This window comes from Passer domesticus, chromosome 2, assembly GCF_036417665.1.
Source record: "Passer domesticus isolate bPasDom1 chromosome 2, bPasDom1.hap1, whole genome shotgun sequence".
In the NCBI taxonomy this organism is placed as follows: domain Eukaryota; kingdom Metazoa; phylum Chordata; class Aves; order Passeriformes; family Passeridae; genus Passer; species Passer domesticus.
Genome location: NC_087475.1, coordinates 81,106,119 through 81,130,336, shown reverse-complemented (window position 1 = coordinate 81,130,336; position 24,218 = coordinate 81,106,119). Strand labels below are relative to the sequence as shown.

The 24,218-nt window shown below is 38.5% G+C and overlaps 1 long non-coding RNA gene across 3 annotated transcripts; it reads left to right on the top strand.

The window, feature by feature from the left end:
* Positions 1-1,117: 1,117 nt before the first annotated feature.
* LOC135294384 (uncharacterized) lies at positions 1,118-24,218 on the top strand. Of its 3 annotated transcripts, none has more exons than XR_010356494.1 (7): positions 1,118-1,209; positions 2,468-2,585; positions 3,972-5,112; positions 6,475-6,670; positions 12,687-12,714; positions 15,344-15,458; positions 21,113-24,218. It is a non-coding gene; the product is annotated as an uncharacterized LOC135294384 (long non-coding RNA). The 3 variants fall into 3 exon arrangements; XR_010356492.1 differs by having other exon boundaries at positions 3,972-5,751; XR_010356493.1 differs by lacking the exon at positions 1,118-1,209 and adding an exon at positions 1,315-1,452 and having other exon boundaries at positions 3,972-5,751.

Genomic DNA, 24,218 nt, shown 5'->3' with positions numbered 1-24,218 from the left:
TGCTTAGCTGGAAGATACTTATATTGGTGCTGGGAGAGTAGAGAAAAAAGACAGAAAAAAGAAAATTAAGTGTTGGATTCATCTCATAGAACATCATAGTTCTACAGTGGTGAGTCCATCTAAACTAGTTGTCCTCTGGTAATAGAAAGTGGAAAGGAGCAGACACTTGTAGGTACCATGTAAAATTTGGGTCTGATTTTCAAGCATGTCATGTCACATGACCCCCACTGACCAACACAACTGAACCAATACAATCTGAACAAAATTACAACAGGGACTTGTGCTAAGCAGTGACTTGTCAGGATATTTGCTGCCATCTGGTAATAGCACAGTTTAAATCATAAGAAAAGAAGAATGAGGTGCCATGGTGTTCAGAGGAAGCCTTGTAATGCTTTTACTATACAGAAACCAACATCTCAGGAACCACCACACAGCATGGAGGATGGGAGTAATCAAAACTAATCCATGTGTTCGCAAATGCAGATCTTAGGTTCTCAGGGGATTTTCAGAGGAAAAATACTTAATGAAATTGAAGGACTATTATTCCAGTTCTTAATGTTTTAAAATCATATGCTTGAAAAACACATACAAATCAACAAACATTGGCAGGTGCCATGTGTGATTTATGTTTAGATTTCACACTGTGCTTTAACTGTCACCTAATGAAGTAATGTATCTGTTAAAAGCTCATTGATTTTATTTACTTTTCTGACAAGTGAGAATTCAGTGCTCTTTGCCACCCAGTAGGACACTATTTGCAGATAATCTTTTGTGGAATCTCATTTATTTTGATTTATGATAGTTCTGCAATCATTGCACTTATGTTGATAGTAGCAAGAAGAGATCAGTCACCTGAAAAAGTACAAACTTCTGCTAAAACTGAGACAACATTCATTCCATCCAAGGAATTCTGTTTCAAATTGAGTCATCTTCCCAAGACAATCCACAAAAATGTCCTAAAGATCTTGAGCTAAGTAAAGCCAACAAATATCAGGGCGTAAGAACTATAGCAGCTTCTATTTTATGTTCCTAATACAACCTGAGAGTATTAAAAATGTAATTTAATTTAATTAATAATCGGAGCATTTGTGTTGCACTGTAATTGTTAGGAGGCAGCTGGCTGCTTCCTAGGGGATAGAGGCTGGAAGCTGAGTGGGGTAACTATGGTGGAGGAAGTGCCCAGCCATCCCAAGGATCATCAGGGGCCAAGTGAGCCAAGGGGAGAATTACTCTGGGGTCAGCCCTGGTAGGTGCCAGAGGCTGTGCAGCACTGGGGAGGAGGGCAGTGAAAGATTAGAATCTGCTCCAGGAAGGGACTCCAGTGTCAGACACAGCCCTCAGGTGGCCTGGCAAGGGCACCAGGACAGGAATACTGGCCCATGGCAGGGCAGAGCAGGGCTGTGGAATCAAGGTCCTATGGTGTCACCAGGACAGGGAATTCTGTTCCTGAAGGTCTGAAATGGGGCCCTGGGCCATGGAAAGGAGGGGAAGCCCTGGGCCAGGCAGGGCCATTAGAGCCAGGCAGGCCCTCAAGGCCCTGGCAATATCTGAGTACCGCAATGCTATTTTTATTTATGAAAGATTGGTCAAGTCAAATGTGTCAAGTATAGATTCTATACATTTGGGAATTGCTAAAGAAAGATTTCTTTTCTGGCAGATGTCTGAGTAATACATTTCTCCTCGACAGTACTGATTATATATTATCCAGGACATAGGATATTCCAAACCTGTCGAGATTTAAAGGCTAATGTTTTCAAACTGGGGAATGAGAAGGGAAGTTCATCTAGAGCAATGCCATTTATAAAATTGAGTTTTGGATGTTAAATTCCCAGGTTAAATATAAAATAGATTACCTTTATTTTTTCCCCACTCTCAGCCTTAAGCTGACAAATTCAGAAATTTCAAAGTCTGAATTGGCACAGTTTTCTTAAAGTATTTCTAAATAATTGTCAGTGACACCTCTTTTCTGCAAGTTTTCTTCTCTTTCTGTACCCAATCTGGCACCATGCATGCCATGCAAGCAGCCAATGTACAGATATATAGGGAAGAGCAGAATGTAAAAGTGGCTTTGTGGGACACAAGATTGTTACTGTTCCTCAGTGCATTTAGACTCAACTGCAGCCATGGGTGAAGGTCAGAGGAACTGATCTGTAAAACCTGGGCAAACAGTACTGCTGTGTTTAATCAGAATAAATCTTTGTGCAGATGTTCACCCTCTATGTAGCTATGGGGGAAGAGGATGGTGTTGTTAGAGCCTGTAGCATTAATATCATAGACTCAAGGAGCACAGAATGCTATTTCAGAATGGTTTCCTCTTAGACAGCAAAGATGATCCTTTACCCATAAGTTTGAATATTTAGTAGCATACAGAGGAAGTCAGTTTTGCTGGTTTGAAACCTGCAGAAGATGCTAGAGATTCTTGCTTTCAGATCACCACTGCAGAGGGGCTTTGATTCATGTTTTGCAGGTCTCCACTGAGTGTGGGATTAGAGCACAGCTGTGATGTGCTTCTGAACTCAAACTGTTGAACACCTGAACATAGAATTGTTCTTCACACCCAGCCCTCACTCTTGCATGAAACACAGGTATTTGTGTTCACACTAACCTATTTATGTCTGTCTCACACAGCCCCTCACCAGATTTGAATGTGCACGGACATTCCACATAGAAGGAGATTCCCCTTTGAAATAAATCGAATGACAAATTAACTCTGCCTGAGGAACCCCTTGCCACACTGAAGATTGCTGAAGCCCCACCTCTTCAGGAACCAAAGACTCTTTCTTGTCCTTCACCTGATGTGATGATAATTATATACCTGTCATCCTAGCTACTTCTTTTAGCATGCAACGTTCACATTTCCCTCAACAACCTACCACTTAGTTCTCTTCCACTTTTTAAATAGTGCTGACTGGTAGTTTTTAATTAAGCCTTGACAGTTGAAATTTGCATTCCAAAAGCCAAATGAAGGTGCTGGCATTGGATTCTCTAATATTTTGGAATGGGTTTGGATTGTCTGTTATTTTATCATGCAGAGCATTCTACTTGCACACAACCCTGCATGCATGCATACATGCTTACCCAGACCTTCCAGGTTCTACAGACACTGTGTGCAAGGTTTAAGGCTACTTCCCTGAGAGCATTCTAAATTTGCATTTCATGCTTTAATGCTTAGTTAATGGAGTATAAAAAAGCATGCTGAGTGATTTCTGTAGTTCTAAGAGGAACATTGTTCTTGTCTGGGATGTTACTCATTTTTACATGCCAGCTCACAAAATTGCTGTGAGTAGATGGACAAATAGCTAAGAGAAGTTTTATCAGTTTCAAGATTTAGGGGAGAAATGACCCAGGAAAAGACCTAAAGAATGGATCACTACAACATTAAAAGAGCTAGAGTATACTTTTCATTTTTCTGTAAGAGGCTCTCAGTCTCACTAGAAGTTCTTGACTTGACATGCATTTAGTTAAACAAACTTTCCCTTCGTATCCATTGACTTCAATAGATTTTGTGCTTGACAGTGGTATAAGTCAAGTCATTTCTGATTAGGTTCTACAAGCTAAAGCTTTAAATCCGCTCCAATTAATGCTTCTTTTGATGAAATGAGGCATATGTTGTGCTTCAAGCTAAGCCTCCAGCTTTTTAAGGATTTCCCATACACTTCCACTGATGATTAGTCACTGCAGGTATCTGTAGAACCAAATACCTTTTGCTGCCTTTATGACCAGTAATAGCAGAAAATTGCAATTATGATAGAATAACAAGGATGGAGCTTACAAAGTCACCTCTTCTGTCTTAGCATGAACTGTAAAGTTAAAAAGCATATACCTGATCAAATTTCTGGGCTGAGAGATACTTTGAGAAAATGTCAATAACAAGTTCATAGATTGTATTTCTGAAATTTCTTTTTTTTTTTTTTAATTTTATGACCTGTGGACTCACCTTTATTTTCATTTATTATTTCTTATTGGTCCAGTATGACATCTGACAACAGCAACAAGAGTATGACTGTGAGATGACAGCTGAGGTCATGCATCCAAACCAAAAAGTGACTGCTGGCCACCTGTAAAAGAAATATCACAGACAACTCAGAAAAAAATCTGCACACTTTATATCAGAAATCTTATTTATATTTTTTATTTTCATAGTATCTTTGGATCAAAATCCAGTATAATTTCTACTGGACTGCTTTCACAGCACTAAACAGTGTTGATTGGATCTTTTCATTTGAAAAATCAAAAGAACAGTAGTCCAGTTTATGTCTGGTTCCTGCAAGATTATTTCATCACAGCAAAAATTATGTAAACAAAAACATTTTTAAAGACAGTTTTTAATTTAGATGTTGCTATCAGGCACAAGAGCTACAGCCAATTTTGAAGACTCTGGTGACTCTGGTGATGCAAGTCATCCCCTTGAAGCGCGTGGAGGACCATGCTGCACACTATACTCATGCTGCAGCCCATGGAAGGTGCCACTCTGGAGCAGAGGCACGGGTCCTGAAGCAAGATGCAGCCCATGAGAATTTCATATTGGAACAGGCTCCTGGTAGGAACTGCTGTCTGTGGAGAGAAGCCCATGCCTGAGCAGGTTTTCTGGCAAGACGCGACCCCATGGAGCACCCACATGGGAACAGTCTGTTTCTGAAGGACTGTGCCCAGTGGAAATGATCCATGCTGGACCAGTTCATGGAGGACTGTGTCTCATGGGAAGGACCCCCTCATGGGGCAGAGAAGGAGTGTGAGGAGGAAGGAGGAGAGATGAAGTGCTATGAATGGAACTAAACCTCCATTCTCTTTGCACTGCTTGAAGAGGAGCAGATAGAAGATTCAGGAGTGAAATTAAGCCTGGGAGGAAGAAGGCTGGGGGGAGATGTTTATAGTGTTTTTTATTTCTCATTATCCAAGTCTATTATTAATTGCCAATCAAAAGATTTCATTTCCATGAACTCAGTTTCACTTATGCTGGTAATTGTTGAGCAACTCTCCTGTCTTTATCTCAACCAATAAACTTTTCATCATATTTCTTGCCCTCATGCAGCTGAGCACAGTGGTTCAGAGAGAATTTAAAATTATTCTTCTGACCTAATAATTTTGAGATTTGTCTTTGAGAAAGATTAGGTAAATATTCTGCAATCCAAATATCCTTCACTGTTTATAATTCATTTTGTCTTCATTAGGACACACAGCATGAAGGAGAAACAGTAAACATGAAGGTGTCCTAGAGACCGGACTGCCTTGGGTGCCATTACAATCCCATTACCTCGTGCTGAGTGAACACTCAGAACAGATGACTGAGTTATAATAATGTGTCCAGCTTAGTCACAGTTCATCCAAAGACAAGTTTGACTGTAACTTGGAAACCTAGAAGTCAGATTTAAATCACAGATAACCTTTGGAAAAGATGGCCTTCCTAATTCACAAGAGTGAAAAACCTTCCTTCCAAAGCAGAAGTAAAATTTGAAATGAAAGAAGGGGATATAAAACCAAGTGTTTAATATGCAGGCAGCACAGACGGTGCAGAAGGCTGCCGTGAGCCAAGATGAATTAGCCTCTCCTAGCTTATAAAAAAAAAACTAAAAAGAAATGGCACCTTTCAAACAAATCCTTCTGTGTAACAGAACCGGCCTTTGCAATGAAAATGGTGCCAAAAGCTTTCTCTTGGAGAAGCCTAGAGTTCATCAGGCCTTAAACAACAATTATTTTTGGATTATCTTATTCACTCTGTTCCTGGGTATTAGCAGAACCACTGACAACAAGGTAAGCACAGCAAGATGATCTTTCTGACAGGGCACCCATGCTCCAACCATTCAGCAAAATGAGTAAGGGCTAAACACCATACCAGGAAGAAGCCTGGTTTGACTTTAAGGGAGAAGACCAGACCAGATCTTGCCTGGTCTTCTCCCCTAAGCTTTTGATAGTCAGACACACCCATTTCCTCCAGATGAACAGGTAGGACTTGACTGCTAGCTGTAACATCCCATCTGGATAATCTTTTAGTTCTTTTAGTTCTTCTGAAGACCCAACACATATAAAGTAGGCATTGTGAGATTAGGGTCTCTTCAATAAAATATCTTGGTTGGAGAAAGAAAGGGCCTTTAAAAGCTAAGTTGTAACTAAGATATTTCTCATCAGTCTTTTTTACACTTTATGAGACTCCTCTGGGTTCATCTACGTTTGGGTTAATGCATGAGACTCACTCCTGTATATAACCCCTTCTATTCTTCTACTCTTTCCCTTCATGTTAAATATATCATTGCCCATCTTGGCTGCTGAGTCTAGGGGTCATAAAGAACAAGATGGGAACTATATTTGATGGAAAGAGCATCAAGATTCCTCTTTGCAAATAACCAGAACTGTCAGATGGAACTGAACTGTCAGTGGGAATTGTTGCCTAGGATTTAAGAAGATGAAAGAGATGTTGTATCTTCTCTAAAGATATTTCTCTTTTTTAATAATACATATCTGCCTTTCTGAGTCAAGAGCGAAGTGCTGAGAGTCGTGGGTGCTGCCACCATTTGGAGTCATTGGTACAATCAGCACCTCACAACTATGACTGGAGCGAGCTTCTGAAGACTTACTGAGAACTTTTGATGGAAGTAAAACCTCTGAAAAACTTTATTGCTGCTGACAGCTGATAGGAAAGGACTAAAGAAGACTTTTGAGGACAACTGAGCTGGTAAGGTTTTGATCCCTCAGGGCCTTAAACCCCTAGACACTGAAAAGTAAAGATCATAAGGAGCTGTGTGGGGAATAAAAAAGTAAAGTATTTTGGATGAGATTAGTAAAACCAGAGAGGCTTAAATGTATTTGCCTGGAGAGGAGGATACTAAGTGGAGGGTGGATATTAAGATCATAGGGACTATACTGTTTCTTCTCTTTACAATGTTACATATCAGAAAGACAAATAGACATATGATTAAATGAAAGGGCAGTCCATGTGGAAGAAGCAGAGAAAATAAGAACTATATGCAGCCTACAGCATCCTTCTAGAATTTACTCCCACATTAAATCTTAGAGTCACCTCTATGCTCAGATTTTTTAAGTGAGATGTTACTACATAATAATGATATGCAGTCTCAAGCAATTTAATATAATAAAATAGAAAACAAAAGGTCATATTTCAAGGCATAAACAAATCAGCCATGATGGTCAGTAAAGGAGTGTTGTATTATTCCTGTTGTATTATTCCATAATATCTTAGATATTTTAAAAGACCTTTCTTCTTTTAAAGCCAAAAGTTCACCATTTTCAGAATCGTGATATGGGTCTCGACAGACCAATGGCTTAACCTGGCATGACAGCTTTTAGGAACCGGTGCCTGATCTCTGTGAATGTAAGAAAAGCACACAGCAGGAAGACTTTAACCTGCCTTCCCCCTATAAAACCTGCAGTATGGTGGAGAAAAACAGAAATAGGTACAAGTGGGTGTAACTTCACTGAAGTCTGTTTCCAGGTGCTGAGGATCTAACCTGTTATATTTCAAATACCATCGTGGGTTTTTATTCCCCATGTATTCTTTACCTGTCGAACATGCATAATGGTGGGATAATTTATTTTGTAAATGTGACAATCAATGTCTTCTCCACACTTTGTAGAGGATTAAAAGCAGGAGCTGGAGGCACCAGCATCTCTGTCAGATTTCCCAACAAATCAGTCAGAGATGGCAGCATTCTCTATTGACATAGCTCGGCTTTTAGATTCATCCTCCACATGCAATATTGAAAATGCATGTAGCATCCTCAGCAGGTGTCATGTCACTGTTCAGCTCCAGTTATATTTAAAGCTCCTTATTTATCTGGGAAAGGTGAAAACAATAACTAAAAATAAAGCCCTATACAAAACTCATCTTATGAACTTCTAGTAAATTGGAAAACTTTTGGCAAACAAAATTAACAAAAAAATGCTTTCCTCATCAGTAAAGTTGCTTCTGAGAGTTCTAGAGATAGCCTAAGTACTAACACTGTTAAAAAGAAGATAATTAACTTAATGGAAGAGCTTGACTTCTCAGAGTTATCTGATGAAAACTATTGTAGTCTTTCATGAAAATATTATATGTGTATTGGTCTAGGACTGAAATTCTGGGTACTTGGACAAAGATTAATTGAAAATACAGACATTTAAGTTTCATAGGGAAAAATAAATATTTAATGAAAAATATTTTGAAACTTGTGTAAAAGTAAAACCCCCATTCACTTAGTTTTACCATTGCTTATTTTTGCTTAAGGTAACCACTAGCATGTTTCTTTCACAGCTTTTTCTCCATTCTCTCTTCTTTGATGTTTTTTCTTTGAAGGGTAAGAGAGTGTTTAAAAAAAAATTTCCTCCTCATATTTTAAGAACTTTATATTGGTTTTGTTGTATTTTTGTTTTCAATATGAAATTAAGGAAATGCAAAATTCTTTGTTATGGTTTATAGGACTAAAAAATGAAAATGAATATGTAATTAATTTTTATAAATGAAAATAATTTTAAAAATGAAAAAAAGTCTTTTTCATTTAATTTCATTTGTGGTTTTGGTATAGAAGAAATATTTTGATAAAGATTTGCATGTCAGTTCTCCACAACACTTTCTAAGAAACATACCATCTTTCCCAGAAGCCTGAGTATCTGAAAATTAAGGATAATTCCAATCCTTAGTTGCTTTGAGCAAGACACAATAAGCATACTCCCTAAATCACAATGTAGGAGCAGTCATCTTGGAATCAAAAGGAGATGTGGATGAGCATACAATCAATTTACCAATGTATTGATTTCACTGGCTATTCTGAAGAGAAACATCAATAATGGATGAGGTTTCATTCATCCTTAGAGTGAATCTATTAGCAGTATCGACAGGTATAACTCAGGGTCAGGCAGGCAAGGTCTGCCATCCTGCAGTTGAGGCAAACAACTGCAATGTCTGTTTGAAAACGGTTTGTGAGAGAACAAGGTAATCAGCCAGAAATAAAATTGGCTCACACGGGGAAACCACAGTCTCTTGTTCACTTCTGCTGACCTAGGGAAGGAAACTGATTTCACCCATGAGTGACTCTTCCACTGTTTTCTCATAGATTGAAAGAACACTGCTTCTAATCCTCAGTGGAAGGGGAGATCTTCTTAAATGCATTAACTGTGGATAGTAGCCTTTGGCTGATTCCCAGAACATTCATTTTGCTCTCCTGCAGGATGGTCACAACGGCACCTCATCTAAACCTTTATATTCTCTGGCAGAAATTCCCAGACAGGCATGGGAAGGGCTGCCAGGAGAATCTCTAATTCATTGCCAGTTTAAACATTGACTTTATGAGTTCCCTGATGCTTTCTCATCACCCACAAACAAGTTAAAACTGAAATAAATTGAAGAAGTGAAAGCAAGGTGTAATGTCCCAATCTACAACAGTTCATTGCTAACTTTTAAAATGTTTCTAAAGAGACCCACAATTATCAGCACCATTTTACGTATTGAGAAACTGAGGAATGAAGATGTGATTTGCACAAATTCAGCTCATACAGAAAGCTGACATTTCCTGAGTCCTAGCCCACTTATGCTGAAATTACTTTATAAAATCCCAGAAATATTAGGAGTCCCAAACTGTGAATGAATAATGGGAGAGGATAAAAAATAGGATAAGTATAGTAGCATTAAGGAAACTTCCTAATATATAAGAAAGGCAATTTATCAGAAAGGGAAAGTGAAGATGCTTTCTCACCCACTAAGTTATTAGGTCCATCTCAGTATACTGGAGCCATTGGCTACTTGCTGTACTTGACAGTAAATCAGACAAGCTCCACTGATTTATAGTATAAACAAAGCTATACACCCAGTAGTGATCTCCAGTCACATGCAGCCCCCTCCTGACATGGACAGCCAGCTGTGGAGACACCATGGAGGGAGAGGGAGGGACAGTGTCTGAATGTTTAGGTTTTGATCCACCCCGCCAGACGATCACCTGCAGTGACAAGCAAGAGTCCAAATCACCCAGAAAACACCAGAAAAGAATTAGTGGGAATGAGCACTAGCTTAGTCCAGTCATTGTGTTCTCTAATCTGGACCATAAAGCAAATTTTTCTCCACCATGAAGCAAATTTTAGGGTGTTTTTTCTACCTCCCATTGCTGTCCATGTACTCAGCTGGTGATATTGAGTGCCTTTTGAAAACAGAAACAGGGAGACATAAGCAATACATAAACAGGCTGATGCTCAGAAGCGCTGATTCTTTCTTAGAGTAAGTCCAAGCTAATAAACCATTCTGGATGATAGGACTTGCTCACCCAACACCTACTATTTCTCTTGCATGTTTCACTGCAAATTCAGTGTTACCACTCTCAAACACATAGGTAACTGGGCTGAAAATGGCACTGGTGTCCTGATGGACACCATGCTAAGCATGAATCAGGAGCATGCCTTGATAGATGTGACAGGTCCTGACATGATGGACTGTATTACTATGAGGGTGGCCAGTGATGATTTTTCTTTTGCCATACTACATCCAGAATACTCCACTCAGTTTTCAGCTTTTCAGTCAAAAAAAAAAAAAGTTTGCAAACTGGAGGTAGTTCAGGGGGAGACACTGAGATGGTGAGAACTGAAGTGCATGTCCTGTGCAGAGAGGCTCGGGGAGATGGGCTAGGTCAGCCTGGACCTGAGAAGGCTTTGGGGGAACCTACTGTTTGGAAAAGCTTGGCCAAAAAATCCTATCCTTGGAGGATTTCAGGACCTGACTGGACAAGGTTCTAAGCAACCTGCTCTGCATTGATTGAAGATGTTTGACTAAAATGCATCCTAAAATCTCTTCTAACTTGATGAAATGGTACTATTCCATAAAACAAAATTATGCTCTAACAGGTGAAGCTCTATGTGTATGATGGCTGGACTCAGTGGTCAGCTCTGCCACAGCTTTCTTGTGCAGACAAGTAATATAACCAAAGATCCTGAATCACATTTGAACATCTAACTCTTCTTACTTTCCCCCTTCCCAAAGCGATCAGGTAAGCATGTAAAAGTTACAAACCTATGTATGTTTTTGGAACTATTTGTTCCATTCTGTAGAGTTCTAAATTTTAAATGGCAAACTACTCCAGGATATCATTGCGCTGGTAAATTGATTGATACTTTTACTACAGTGATGGAAAAAGTCAAAGGATCTTGATAATAACAGTAAAGATCAGTAAGCTGATCCTGTGTGTGCTATGCATCAGGGTTGCTGATAAATTAATAAATCATGCAGCCTGTAATTAAAAAGTTAAAAAAAGCCCTAGACCTTCAATGTGTCCAAATCATAGGTCATAGACTATCAAGCAAATAAAACAACCACTATATTTTTGATATTTTGGGTCAATATTCACTCAGCTCTGTTTCAAGGTGAAGAAGGATTAGCAACTTTTGCTTGTTATCAGGAAGGCCTGACAAAACTGTTTTCATGGGAAAAAAAAAGAAATCCCTGAATTACAGTTAAGACAGATAAGCCTTGAAACATGAGAAGTTGAGACATCAAACCTGTTTGTTTGACAGAGAGAAAAACAGGTGATAAAGCAAGGAAGTTAAGATCTAAATATAAGATATGCCCAGAATTTTGAACTGTAGGTTGAACCCAAATTCCTAGTACTGCAGCATTTGCTGTATTTATTTCTGAGTATTTCTTTAGTTATCTAGCCTGGCTCTGCATTGTGCACCTCTCGTTTCACCACCAAGAGCCAAACCCTGGCATCTTGGGACAGAGAAGAGAGAAGAGAGTACAGAAAACATCATCTTTTCTGCAACCCCTCAAAATTTCCCAGTGCTCTTCCCTGTCATCTTGTCTGGTTTGAAATTTTGTGGGAAAACTTGGTGTGTTTTCCCATTGCCAAGGGAACCTGATGTCTAAGTTGTTTGTACCTAACACAATGGACTCCCCCTGAATATTTGTAGATCTTAGAAGGGATCCAATTTTTTTACAGCAGAAAATTGTTTCAGATAAAATAATCCTGAGCATGAGTCACATAGCTGGTGCCTGACATTTATGTTTTGGGGGGTTTTTTTAAACAAATTGTACAACTGCAGTTCCAATAGGGAAATGACAGATTAATAGTCTTGGCAAAATGACAAGCCTTTGCAACAATTACAGACAGGACAGAAGTTGCTAAAAGACCAAGAAAGGTTTCCAGTATAGCCTCTTCTTTTTAGTTCGGGCAAGGTTGCCTTCATTTATTCCTTAGGATTCCTTTACACAGATTAAGTTTTTCACCATATTTATATAATTTTCCTAACTGGATATTTCCTACCATACAAGGAAAGTATCTTTGTTTTAATTTCTATCCTTGCTTCTCAGTAATGCCTTTCCTGCAGTGTTAAGTCCTTCCCTGGCTACTCACCAATGCTAGAGTGATCACTTCCATACATGGAAAAACTTTAACTACAGAAGTCAGTAGCACATTCTCATTTTCTACCTTTTCTGCATACCTTCAGATAAACCAGAACTTGTTTTTCCTATGCCTAGAGTTAAAGGTTTAACCATCATCATCGATTCTTAACAGCAAAATTTAAGTGGTAGGTACTTCTGAAAGGGAGACCAGATGTTTTTGAAAACATCTGTGAAGAATCAGCATTTGTCTATGAATTCTGCATGCACAACAATTTATTCCATAAAGCTATCTCAGCTGAATTTCCTAGAAGAGTAGCCTGTAAAATAGATGAACTCATATATCTTCTTAGGTGTGATGTCTTTTTTTTGGCAGGAGAAGCAGACTCTTCTCTAACAGCAAGGTAAGATACTGCTTGAACTCAAGTCTGGCTATTTTTCATTCTGATCCTGGTTACAGTAGTAAAAACCTTCATGGTATTTTTAAAGAGCCATGATAAAGTAAAAGAGACCATATTTTTACTTAGATCAGCCTGTGCAGTCTTAATTATGTTTAATTTTAACTTTTAATTTATTGGGTTTTCTTAAATATAAACAACAATATATAAAACTAGAAGAGTTAAGAAAGAGAAGAAAAGAAAATCAAACTATGGGAGCATGTGGCTGTCATTTGGTCTGGAAGATATCTGAGGTTTTTTTCACTGTAAGTAACTTCAAATGTTAAAAATGGGTTATTTTCCATTCCATGTGGAAAAGTGAAAAACATAATTGCAGGACCTTCAACAGAGCTTTAGATAGCAAGACTCACACTGCAGACCATATCACTCCAAATGAAAAGCTGCCATCTCTCTGTGCTTTACAACTTCAGAGCCAAGCTGAATATCAAGCGGCACGGGCAACCATGTCTAGAATTAAACTTCTTTCACACTTTGCATCATGAAACTTTGTGTTTTTACTGCCAAGTTTTAACACTAAAGGCTTAAATTTTCATGCTGAAATTTTGCCATAGGTTAAATAATTTTGAATTTTTAACTAAAATAGGCAAGCTACATCCAAGTGCAAAGTATATTTTTCCTATAATCAAAAGAATAAAAAAGTGCATTTATCCTGTGACCATTGGACACACTTCTAGAACTTTGACTTAATGTATCAAGAACCTGAAATTTTGCAGGAAAGGGAAGGAAAACCCCAATGTCAGAAACATACCTATGGTTTATTCTAGTTAAAATGAAAAGCAAGAAACTAACAAGTAAATTGTTCTAGGTTTCTGCCTCCAAAAGAATTCCAGACTAGGTTTTGGTTCAGTTTGGCAGATACATTCTCCACAGACTGTAACTCCCCTGACCAGGTTCCCACTGCTTCCAGCTTCTTCCTGCCACTAGGTTTTCCATACACCAGGCATGGCCCTGCTTTGGGAGCTGAACAAGAAATTTTCAAGCAGCCATTTTTCTCCTCAGGCAGCATGCATTTTAATGGGTGTTTTCTAAGGGAAGTTAGGAAACTGTGTATATATATGCAATATAAGAACTAAAAGTGTTAGGAAACTTAAAAGTAAAGAGGTTGTAGAATTAATACAGGTTTTGCAATCATTGTTCAACACCAATATGTAAATGCATCGTGGTAAGAGGGATTATTCAGTCATGGTTTTCTGGGATATAATTCATGTCACTTCATGTTAACTGCCTCAAATATAGATTACAAGGGGAAATATACTTCTTTAATGAACAGGAAGAGATTAGCACCAACATGGGCAACTTATCCTGTACCACAATAAACATTGAAAGTATTCATTTGAGTAAATAGAGAAATTAGACACTTCTGAAGAGCATTTAGTCTAAGCAAGAGGTCTAGTCCTTTTTCCTGATGGAACTGAAATCATGTTACTCAATAAATCATAATATGTTCTAATGCCAAGGGATATCCCAGAATAAAATGTTGCTCTTCATCCTGTAGAATTTGGCATACCTACATGACCCTGGTGAACTCAGAAAAAGAGAAAGGAAGACAACTTTTGGAGGCTTATAAGCTTCCACCTTTCTCCCCAGAGAAGATCTTTTTCACAAGATCACAGAATGGTTAAGGCTGGAAGGGACCACTGGAGGTAGTCTAGTCCTACCTCCCTGCTCAAGCAGGGTCTTCTAGAGCAGGTGGCTCAGATTTGTGTCCAGATGGCTTTTGAATGTCTCTAGGCCAGGAGACTCCACAGTCTCACTGGGCAGCCTGTTCCAGTGCTCAGTGACCCACACAGAAAAGTTCTTCCTCATGTTCAGGTAGAACTTCCTGTGTTCCAGTTTGCCCATTGTTTCTTGTCCTACTGCTCAGCACCACTGAGAAGAGCCTGTATCCACTCTCTTGGCACTCCCTTAGATAATTATATACCAATGAATATGCTTCTATATCACATATGTAAGAACCCCTCTCAATTTTTAGTCCCGGCTAAACAGCCCTACTGCTTTGGCCTTTCCACAACAGAGATTTTCCAGTCCTTTAATCCTCTATGAAGGCCACTTTTCATCTCAGTGGGCAGCTGAAATTAGACATTTCAGAATAAATAGGGAGAATCTTTATAAATATAGTAACTTATAGAATTAAATAAAGTGAGGTAAATTACCTTTTGAGACCTTACGTCAGTTCAGGGCCTAACCCTATATATGGAGAGGATTTAGGCATACTGTAAGCTACCTCCAGCTGTTACTAGTTAGGCCTACTGACTTCCTGATCATGGGATGTTAAGCACACTGATTTCCTCATAAGACAAGGAATTTATTAATTTTTACATCTCTGTTCTTCAACTCTTCTTCCCTTACTTTTCATGGAGATGTGATAAGTGGAAATTCTTTCTGAAAGATTTTTTAGAATTTCATTAAAATCCCTTAGTGCTGTTGAGGTAGTAATGCCTCAAGCTCTGCTGGAACATGCAGGAAATGCTAATCTAGATACAAATGTCTGCATATCTCAAAAGAAAATCATCTTAAAGCTCCAGTACCAAATACCTGCAAACAAATGTGATTTATTTTGAAACCTTAATCCTAGCATACAGAACGGAAATATCTAGTGAAGGAGTGCAGAGTCTGGAGAGTCTGAGATGTCTGTACCAGCCAGCTGGTGGAGGATGGAAAATAAAATACACTGAGCCTGAACTTGACAGGTAAGTTAAAATACTCTTCTATTTTTCTTATGGCCTATGAAAATCCCAAATCCCTTTTCTGGAACCTTTATCTTGTAGAGCTTTTCACAACTACAACTACAGTCAAAATTCTTTTCTCTGGGATAAATAAAATTGAGCAGACAAAAGGACCATTTCAAAGTCTGTTTTTGTATGTGTGCTGGCTGAAATAAAGAGATCAGGTCAAATATTTCCTGTGTCTAAGAAGTTTAAGATATTGATATGCCACCTTACTTAGTGCAACCATCTCTACTTCTCACACTAAGTTGCAGGAAGACTTTTCATCTTCTGTCTCTATTGCATGAAAGAAAAGCATATGTTCATTTGTTTAAATATATGGATTTCACAAGTTATAGTTATGCATTTCTGGCAGTTCTGCAAAGAGGCTTACCATTTCTCTACATTTTATTCTCTGTGCTTTTCTACTCTGAAGAAAATAAATATTTAAAAAAAGCTTTTCTTTAAGAATAAAAGAATTTTTAAAGTTCTCTGTTACTTCATAAACAAATGCCAATGTTCTTTAATCATTCCATGGAATCTAAACAGTCATTTATTTTGGCACTGTGTTAAGTGCAAATAAACCCATATTTAAATAGTGTTGCTTTTCTTTCCCACAAAGAAAGACACAAAATTTCACAAAAAATCTTGTCCGGAGATAAAATGTTGTCATAGTCTATATCCATACTAATAAATTAAATAGGAACTGTGCATAAATTCAAGCATTTTCACATGAGTATTACCAAATAATCCAAGTTAAAAAATAAATTCTTTGCACAGTGTTTGTCCAAGATGTCTTTCCCAAATAATTATAGAATCACAGAATGGCTTGGGTTGAAAGGGATCTTGAAGATATTTTAATTCCATTCTCCCTGCCATGGGCAGGGACACCATCACCAGACTATATTGCTCAAAGCCCTATCCAGCCTGGCCTTGAACACTTCCAGGGATGGGGCATTCACAGCGTCTCAGGAAAGCCTGTGCCAGTGTCTCATCACATACAGAGTAAGGAATCTTCCTAAAAGCTAATCTAAACCTCTCCCATTTTAGTTAAAGACTAAAATACCCCCTTGTCCTATCACAAGACCCCCTTGTCTGTATGTTTAAAATGTCAGTCTCTCTTCTTTTATACCCCCTTTAAGTACTGGATAGACACAATGAGACCTCACCAAAGCCTTCTCCTCTCCAGGCTGAAAAACCCGAACTCTAACTTTCCTCCAAGGAGAGGTCTCTCTAATCATCACATCCCTTCTCTGGACTCATTCCAACAGGTCCATGTCATTTTTTTTTTGCTGAGGACCACAGAAATGGTAGCAGTACTGAAGGTGGAGGTCTCGTGAAGGCAGAGTAGAGGGGAAGAATCACCTCCCTCAACCTGCTGGACTCACCTCTTTAGAGCTAACTCTTTTCTGGCCTCTCTCCAATACACCTTGCTATCATCCAGTCTAGCAATACCAAAGGTATAACACCTATTTTGAATCTCAGCAAGCTCTTTTTTCTAAGTCTGGCAATTAGGAGATAGCATAGAGATACTGGATGTAATCCTAAATATACTGCATACTCAGTGGATGTCAAAAAGCCATGGGAGTGATGCTGTGAGAAGTGCCTGGTTACTTGTCAGTTTCAGGGTAAAAATGCCATTTTCAACAACAGGAACTGGACAATAAGTCAGTGTCTTGTTCTGGGATTCCCTGCGCCATTGAAAATTTATAGACCATGCCCTGGGTTTAATGTCATTCAATCAGCAGACCTTCCTGCACGGATTAACTGTGGTCAGAGTGCACTCTCCAGAGCTTTGACATCCTGCATATCCCAACACACCCGAGAACTGGTATTCCAACAAGCACAGTGGAGCAGGCAGGTTGTCCTTTGGAGGGCTGGAGCCAGTACAGTGACCAGGAGCCAGGGCTTGCCAAGCTTGGATGTAGACTGGAAACTGCTTTTTCATTGCAGCAGGGTCTTTGGACCAGGTTTGTGACAGCAGCAAAGAGCCCCTCATCTTAACTCTTTCAAATTTTTTTATTTTTTTATTTAAGAAACTACATGCACCTCACTGCTGTGAGCATAATCTAATTGCAACTTTGTTTGCTTTAAGGGGAAAATTCAACAAAGGAAAATTTTATTCCATACATATGGAACGCTGAGAGAATAATGTATTAATAGGGAGGGAGTTTTAGTACTCCATAGCTTTAGCAACATGACATAAAAAGAGCTGAATCTCAAAAGGAGCTGAGAAATATTCTTAAGGGAAAATGTTTTTTCACAGACCCCTGTCTGTCTTGGCATAAAACCAGTATGTTCTAATTACTGAAAGTAATTAGAAGTACAGGGACATTGCAATGTCAGGGCTGAAAGGGGCTAAAGAAACTCCAGTGGAAAGTGCACCAGATTTCTTCCAGGTGCTGCAAAGCATAAGTGCTCCGTTTGGTTTCCAGATTTAATTCATGATTCTGCTTTTCGTTTAACTCTGAATTTGTGAAAAAAAACCAAAACAATGTCTGCTCATCTCTGACAGCCAAAAATATCCCATGGGTCAAACACTCCAAGACAATATATTTGTTTCTCTGATGGATCTATTAATCAGTTTTTCATACATCTTGGTCTATTTTTTCCCTTCTGTTTTTCCTATTTTTTTAATTCTCCCTCAAACTGCCCTTAGAAATTCGATCATAAAATTCATATAAAATTTTAATGATGCCTGACAATGTGCTGAGAATTGCCACAAGGCACAGGCAAAGGGGCAGTGCCCTTTCAGAATGAAAGCAGGGAGCAGAAGTGCTTCAGTAGTAACATTTTCAGAACTAGCTGTGACTTTTTAAAGTATTCCACATGTTAAATGCTCTTTATAGAAATGAAATAAATACCTCTAAAGAATTGGCCCATAAAAAGGGTCCATGTTAAGGAGAGGAGATACGGAAGTCATGTGTTTTCACCACATTTAGCCATTTTGTTCTCCTGCCACACTTTTCACTTGAGCTCCCCACTGAAAACGTAACATTGAGAACCACTGAAATGAACCCAGAATTTTTTCTGTGCCACCCAATTACAGAACACCTGTGCTAAAACATTCTGCTGATTCACTGTGATCATTCAGAAACCTCAAGAGCCCTCAATATGTCTCTTTCCTCATCTGTAGTGAGGTGGTGATGGTGAGCAAGTGGCTTCACTATGAAACATGAAAGATTGCTTCTTCAGATCCTCCTAAAAGGGCTTTTATTCTATTTCATTTTCATGGCAGCGTTTGCCAAGAACACCTGGGATACTCCACTTGTCTCTCATATATAATTTATTCTTGCGTCAATTTTTTAACACCCTGGAAAGAGGACAAGGGCTGCTACTGGCATAATCATACGTCATAGTTCCAAGTCAGTCTGAATGTCGATGGTGCTCCCACACCAGAATAAATCCATCTTTTTCCCAGTGCAGATTCCCAAAGTAACTTCCTCTGGATTTGCACTTTTACTCTGGAGTTCTGAGCTGCCATGTAGGAGGACTAATGTCTTATTTCAGCTAGCTGATCTGTAAAAGTCTGTTTTCAAACTGAGAATGTGAACTTCAAACTGAATTGTGGAGTTCACTTATGCCTCACAACCCACGTCCTAAAGCAAATAGATATAAATAGTATATAATTCATGATGGAAAGAGCATGGCCTCTGCATAGAATAGTGGTTTTCAATATTTTTTCCTCTTCTTTGAGAAACCTTCATCATTTTGCAAATAGCAAATTTGTGTTTACTGCCAATTGTCTTCAACTACTTTTTAAATATCTCCATTGCAATTACTACAGACTGCCCCCAAATAAGAAATTGAAAACCACCATTTCATCTTCAAAATAATTTCTTCAAACCTTTTTTTCTTCACTCCAGAAGGAAACATGGGTTTGTAACAAGAAATAATCCCTGCAAAACAAGATTCAGCTTTGAAGTGCACATGTTCCCAGGATTGTGGACAATCAGATTTTCAATACCACAATAGACAGAGGCTCTACAACTTTTCTGTGCAGCTTGTTCCAGAATTTAACTACCCCCATAGTAAAAATGTCTTTTCCTGTTGTTCAGATGGAATGCCCTATGCTTAAATTTGTGCCCCTGGACTCTGGTCTCATTAGCAGTCAGTGTGGAAAATAGTCTGGATTCCTCTTCATTTTGCTTCCATCAGATATTTTAACACATTTCTAAGGTTTCCCTGAGCTTTCTATTCTTCAGATCTAGAAGGCTGTTGTCTTTTTCACCAGGAGGGTAGCTTACAGGTTCATGGTCAGCTTGCTGTCTACCAGCATGCCAAGGTTCTTCTCTGTAGCACATCCTCCCAGCCAGTCAACCCATTACTCCAGCCATCCAGATCCTTTTGAATTGCAGCACACCCTTCTGGTGTATTAGCCAGAAACTAATGTTGGAGTTAAATTTTTGGCATTGGACACATGTCCCATATTTTCCAGGAGCAAAGGCGTTTACAGGTCTGATCAGTCTACAAGTACAAATGGCATGAATTCTATAATCACACCACAAGCCAAAGTAGTATCTGCTATTAGGTCTTTTCATTGTCCTTCTCTTTATTTATTTGTTGATCTATCTATCTATCTATCTATCTATCTATCTATCTATCTATCCATCTATCTAATAATTTGTTTATTATCCCCTGCCTTTATGTATTTATTTTTGTCTGAGATCTGACACTTTGCCTGTAATAGGCCATCCCACCACATTAAAGGAATTACTTTTTTCATGCTCTATTTGCATTGCTATACCACGCCCAGTGTGGTGGAATCTCATGTCCCTGACCTGTGTGTGGATAAATTAATTCTGAAGCTGGGGTTTTTTTTAAGAAGCAATGAACTGAAAACAAAAGACCCACGAGTTTTTGGAGACAGACAGTAGAAACCAAATTCTGCCTTATGCCCTCAGGAAAACAAGAATCAGAATCTCACAGCATGTTTTTAAAAGACAATTATTGCAGTAAGATACCTTTTTTTTTACTTTAGCCAAAACCAATTCTTTGCTGATAAATCAAGTTAGGAGGTGATGATCAGACTACTGTTAACAGAAAATGACACCCCAGGAATCACACCATGTGCCTGAGAGCATTGTACAAGCACTTCTGGAACTCTGGCAGGCTTAGTGTCATGACCACTTACCTGAGCAGCCTGTTCAGTGCCCAACCACCCTCTGGGTGAAGAACCTTTTCCTAATATCCAACTTTAATATCTAACCCCAACTGTGTCAGAGGAGGCTCTTTCATTTGTGGGATGAATAACTATGTGGAGATATCTGTATCTCCTTTGGGTATAGCAATAAGATGTACAGCCAGCTCAGACCAGACACCTACATTTTAGAAAACTAAATTTTAGAAAGCTAAAGTGAGATTAACATGATCTAGAGAGATGGCAACATAGTCTTATGGGTATGGGTTTTTTCCCCAATAGATCTTCAAGAAAAGAAATCCTGGTCAGTATTTGAGTGGGTGGCTTTTGGGGATCACAGGAGCTGCTTCAAACAGAATTAATGGTAAAAACACTCTTCATGAATCATCACTGAAAGGCCTTGCCAAATTGTTAGATGATAGATATCCTGTTTAAGATGAACAATGAAACACACCCAATGAGGCACTGTTTGCTTAACATTGCTCCTCTATTGTTAGAGGATGCTACACTTCAAGGGTAGGCTTCTTCAGAGTATATCCTGCAGTAAAAATCTGTGATCCAAGAGAAGACAGAAAACAGTAGACTCAACTTTGTTTATTACTAGAGCAAGAAATGCTTTCTTGGGAAGCCATCTCACAGATCTACTGATCTCTGGAGTCTGTATCACTGAAGAGTTCAAATGATCACATTTGTAAGATATTTATTTCCTACCCAGCTCCTTCAGAAACAGAGCTGCTGTTGGACACATGCCCATCACAGGCTCCAGTGACATCTGCATCAATTAGTAGTGCTTTTACAAGCATTAACTCCAGCATGAACTTTGAAATTTTAGAAATCTGTTGTGCCTATAGAGTAAAAAAAAGACCGACTTTCTCCAACATATTGTCTGCTCATCTTGGTCCTTAAAATCCCATTGCCTCTTTTCTCACTCAGGAAAGAGAGTGTCTGGGAAATGAGAGGAATATCATTAAGAAAAAAGATAACTTTTGGTCTTTAATTTCTCTTTTCTTCATCCTTGAACTGATTAACAATGAAGAATGGGGTTTGCAAGATTTTTTCCAGTTTCTATGGCTCAAAGAAATCCTCCCAGGAGTGTCTCTCAGTCATTAATGCCTGAAATTCCCCCTTGTATAAAATTGCATAAAATTAATATAGGCTGTAGTTCTTTCCAAAATGTGTTCATCCAATATTTAAGCTTTCAAAGTGATTATAAGGTTGGATAAGGTTCTTCTTCAGCTTCTGGCTCTGAAAACTAGTAATGCTGCTGTATAATTTGGAAAAGAAAATCAGATGTTCCGATATATAAACCCCAGGCACATGTCTGTCTTTGAATAATATATCAAGGATCTCAGAATAAAATCTCTTAATAATTTAACCATCAACCCAGAGTCTTTCATTGTTGATATCTACAAAAAAAGAGATAAGGTCAAGATGAATGTTCAGATACAGCATTGTACCCACTGATGTTAAAACCACATCTAGGATATAAACAATATTTAGTGAGACCTCTATCTGAGATCTTTACTGATGCCAGTTTAACACAGTGGAATATGGTTATTGGGAATTAAAAACAGCATAGGTCACTGAGCAAACCACTGATCTGGAAACAGGAAAATCTGGGCTGTATTCCCAGGCCTGTCACCAGCCTATTGCTCAGCCATCACCAATTAATATTTTCCTTCTTGCCCCTTACACAATTTCTCTGTTTAGCTGGTAGGATAGAATCAAAGACGACTTCTGTACTTATGGGCAAAGATTGCTCCCTCAGCCAATGCTACTCAGACTAATGTAAAATGAACATGAGGTCCTGGAGAAAGGGGACAGGCAATGGCATTGATCAGTGGAATTCAGGATCCTTCTTCATCTCCATCTCCTGCGCTGGGCCTACTGCTGACAGCATGGTTGTTCAGCTTCAGGAGAGGAGTTAGAAAAGTTTATCTCCTAACTCCTATCCTAACCTGCTACCAGATTCACTCCATGCACAGCTGCCTCACTGCAAGGCTATTACACAGCTCTGTGTAGTAGCAATTTACCAGCCACTTAGAAAACATGACTTCAGCTACCTCATACCAAACCTATGACTTATTTTCCTGAGCCAAGGAACATTTTCAGGCTCTGAAATTCAATTACAGTAGCAACATGAACATAATTTTATATTTTGCCTAAAGGAAATGTCTTAACCTAGAAATCTAATTTCATGTATTTTCTTTTGGGTATTTCCTATTGGGGTCATATATAGTTAAATAATCCAATATGCTTGTTTTGGTGGTTCCCTTCCACTGTCCTTGATAACTGTAAGCCTTATGAAGAGACAGGTAGTAAATAAATCAGATGTATGGAACAATCTCACCAACAGTTTTAACGGCACCTTTAAGACAGCAGTGAACTGGATTACGATGTAAGAACAAGAAGCAACATGAAGTCATACATGTGGGCACAGTTTTTGAAAACACCAACTCCAAGAAGCCAGAAAAGGCAAGGGAATCAGATGACCCACATATATTCACAGAAGAGGAGAATTTGTTTCTGTGCAGGCTTTCATTGTTCTGCTTTATTGACTGTTGCCATTTTTTTTTTTATGTTTCTGTATTTTTAGATTTATATTTACATTTACATTTAAATGTGTATTCTTATCTGTCTAAATTTTCCTTTTTTAAAAAACTCAGGAGCTTATTCAACACTAAAGCAAAATGTTTAATTTCAGATTCAAGTTTTTTTAAATGAAAGTGGGTCTGAAGCAGAACATTTCATCTTGAATCAAAGTGATTTTGCATTCTCAGAATGGCTTTTGCTGCTTTTTACATCTGAAGCTGCTAAAACAGACAACTGAGAAAAATATTCTACATTGACAAAGCTTCATCTTTTCTTCATGAAAAATGCATTCAATTAAAAGATACTGTCTAGTTTTATTAGGATTTCACACATCTATCAAGGTCTGTCCACAGATATCTAAGAAAAATTGATTCCCACTGCTCAACTGTACATCTGGAATTTGTGTTTACTGTGGACACAGCAAAAAACACTCAAGAATTTCTCTTCAAAGGGCACAGAGGCCCTTCTGTATCCTCAGACATATTAAATTGTTTCTCAGATGGTGCATAACTACATTTCAACCATGTTCAAAATAAGTTTTCTTCATTTAACAAGGGGTCTATCTTGTCACATTTGACAGGATCTCAACTTTGTGTTTCAAGAACAAAGCAAAAGAATCAACTGCTCCCTATTCCAACACAGAAACCACTGACTGTTTAGGTCTCCCTGCTGTTTCCTACTATTCTCCAGGTGACTTCAACTAAGCTCAGCAAGCCCTGAGAGAAGCATTGCAAAGCCTGGTAGTAAATTACAGATATTTTCCAGGAGTGAGTGATTCCAAAATATGCAAAGAGTTAGAGGAATCTTTTCAATGGATGTCAGTAGCATCACCTATTTTTCTCATATCAGTGAGCAGTTTGTTTGCTTTGTAATGGCCTGGTTTTCTAGCTTTCCTGTGTTCATTAAAATCAGTGATTATAGGTAGGTTCTGGGAATGGAATAATTGATCGGTATGTGAAAAAGAGACTGTAATCCCAAAGTCCATCAAATAATAATTCCATTTAAAAAAACTT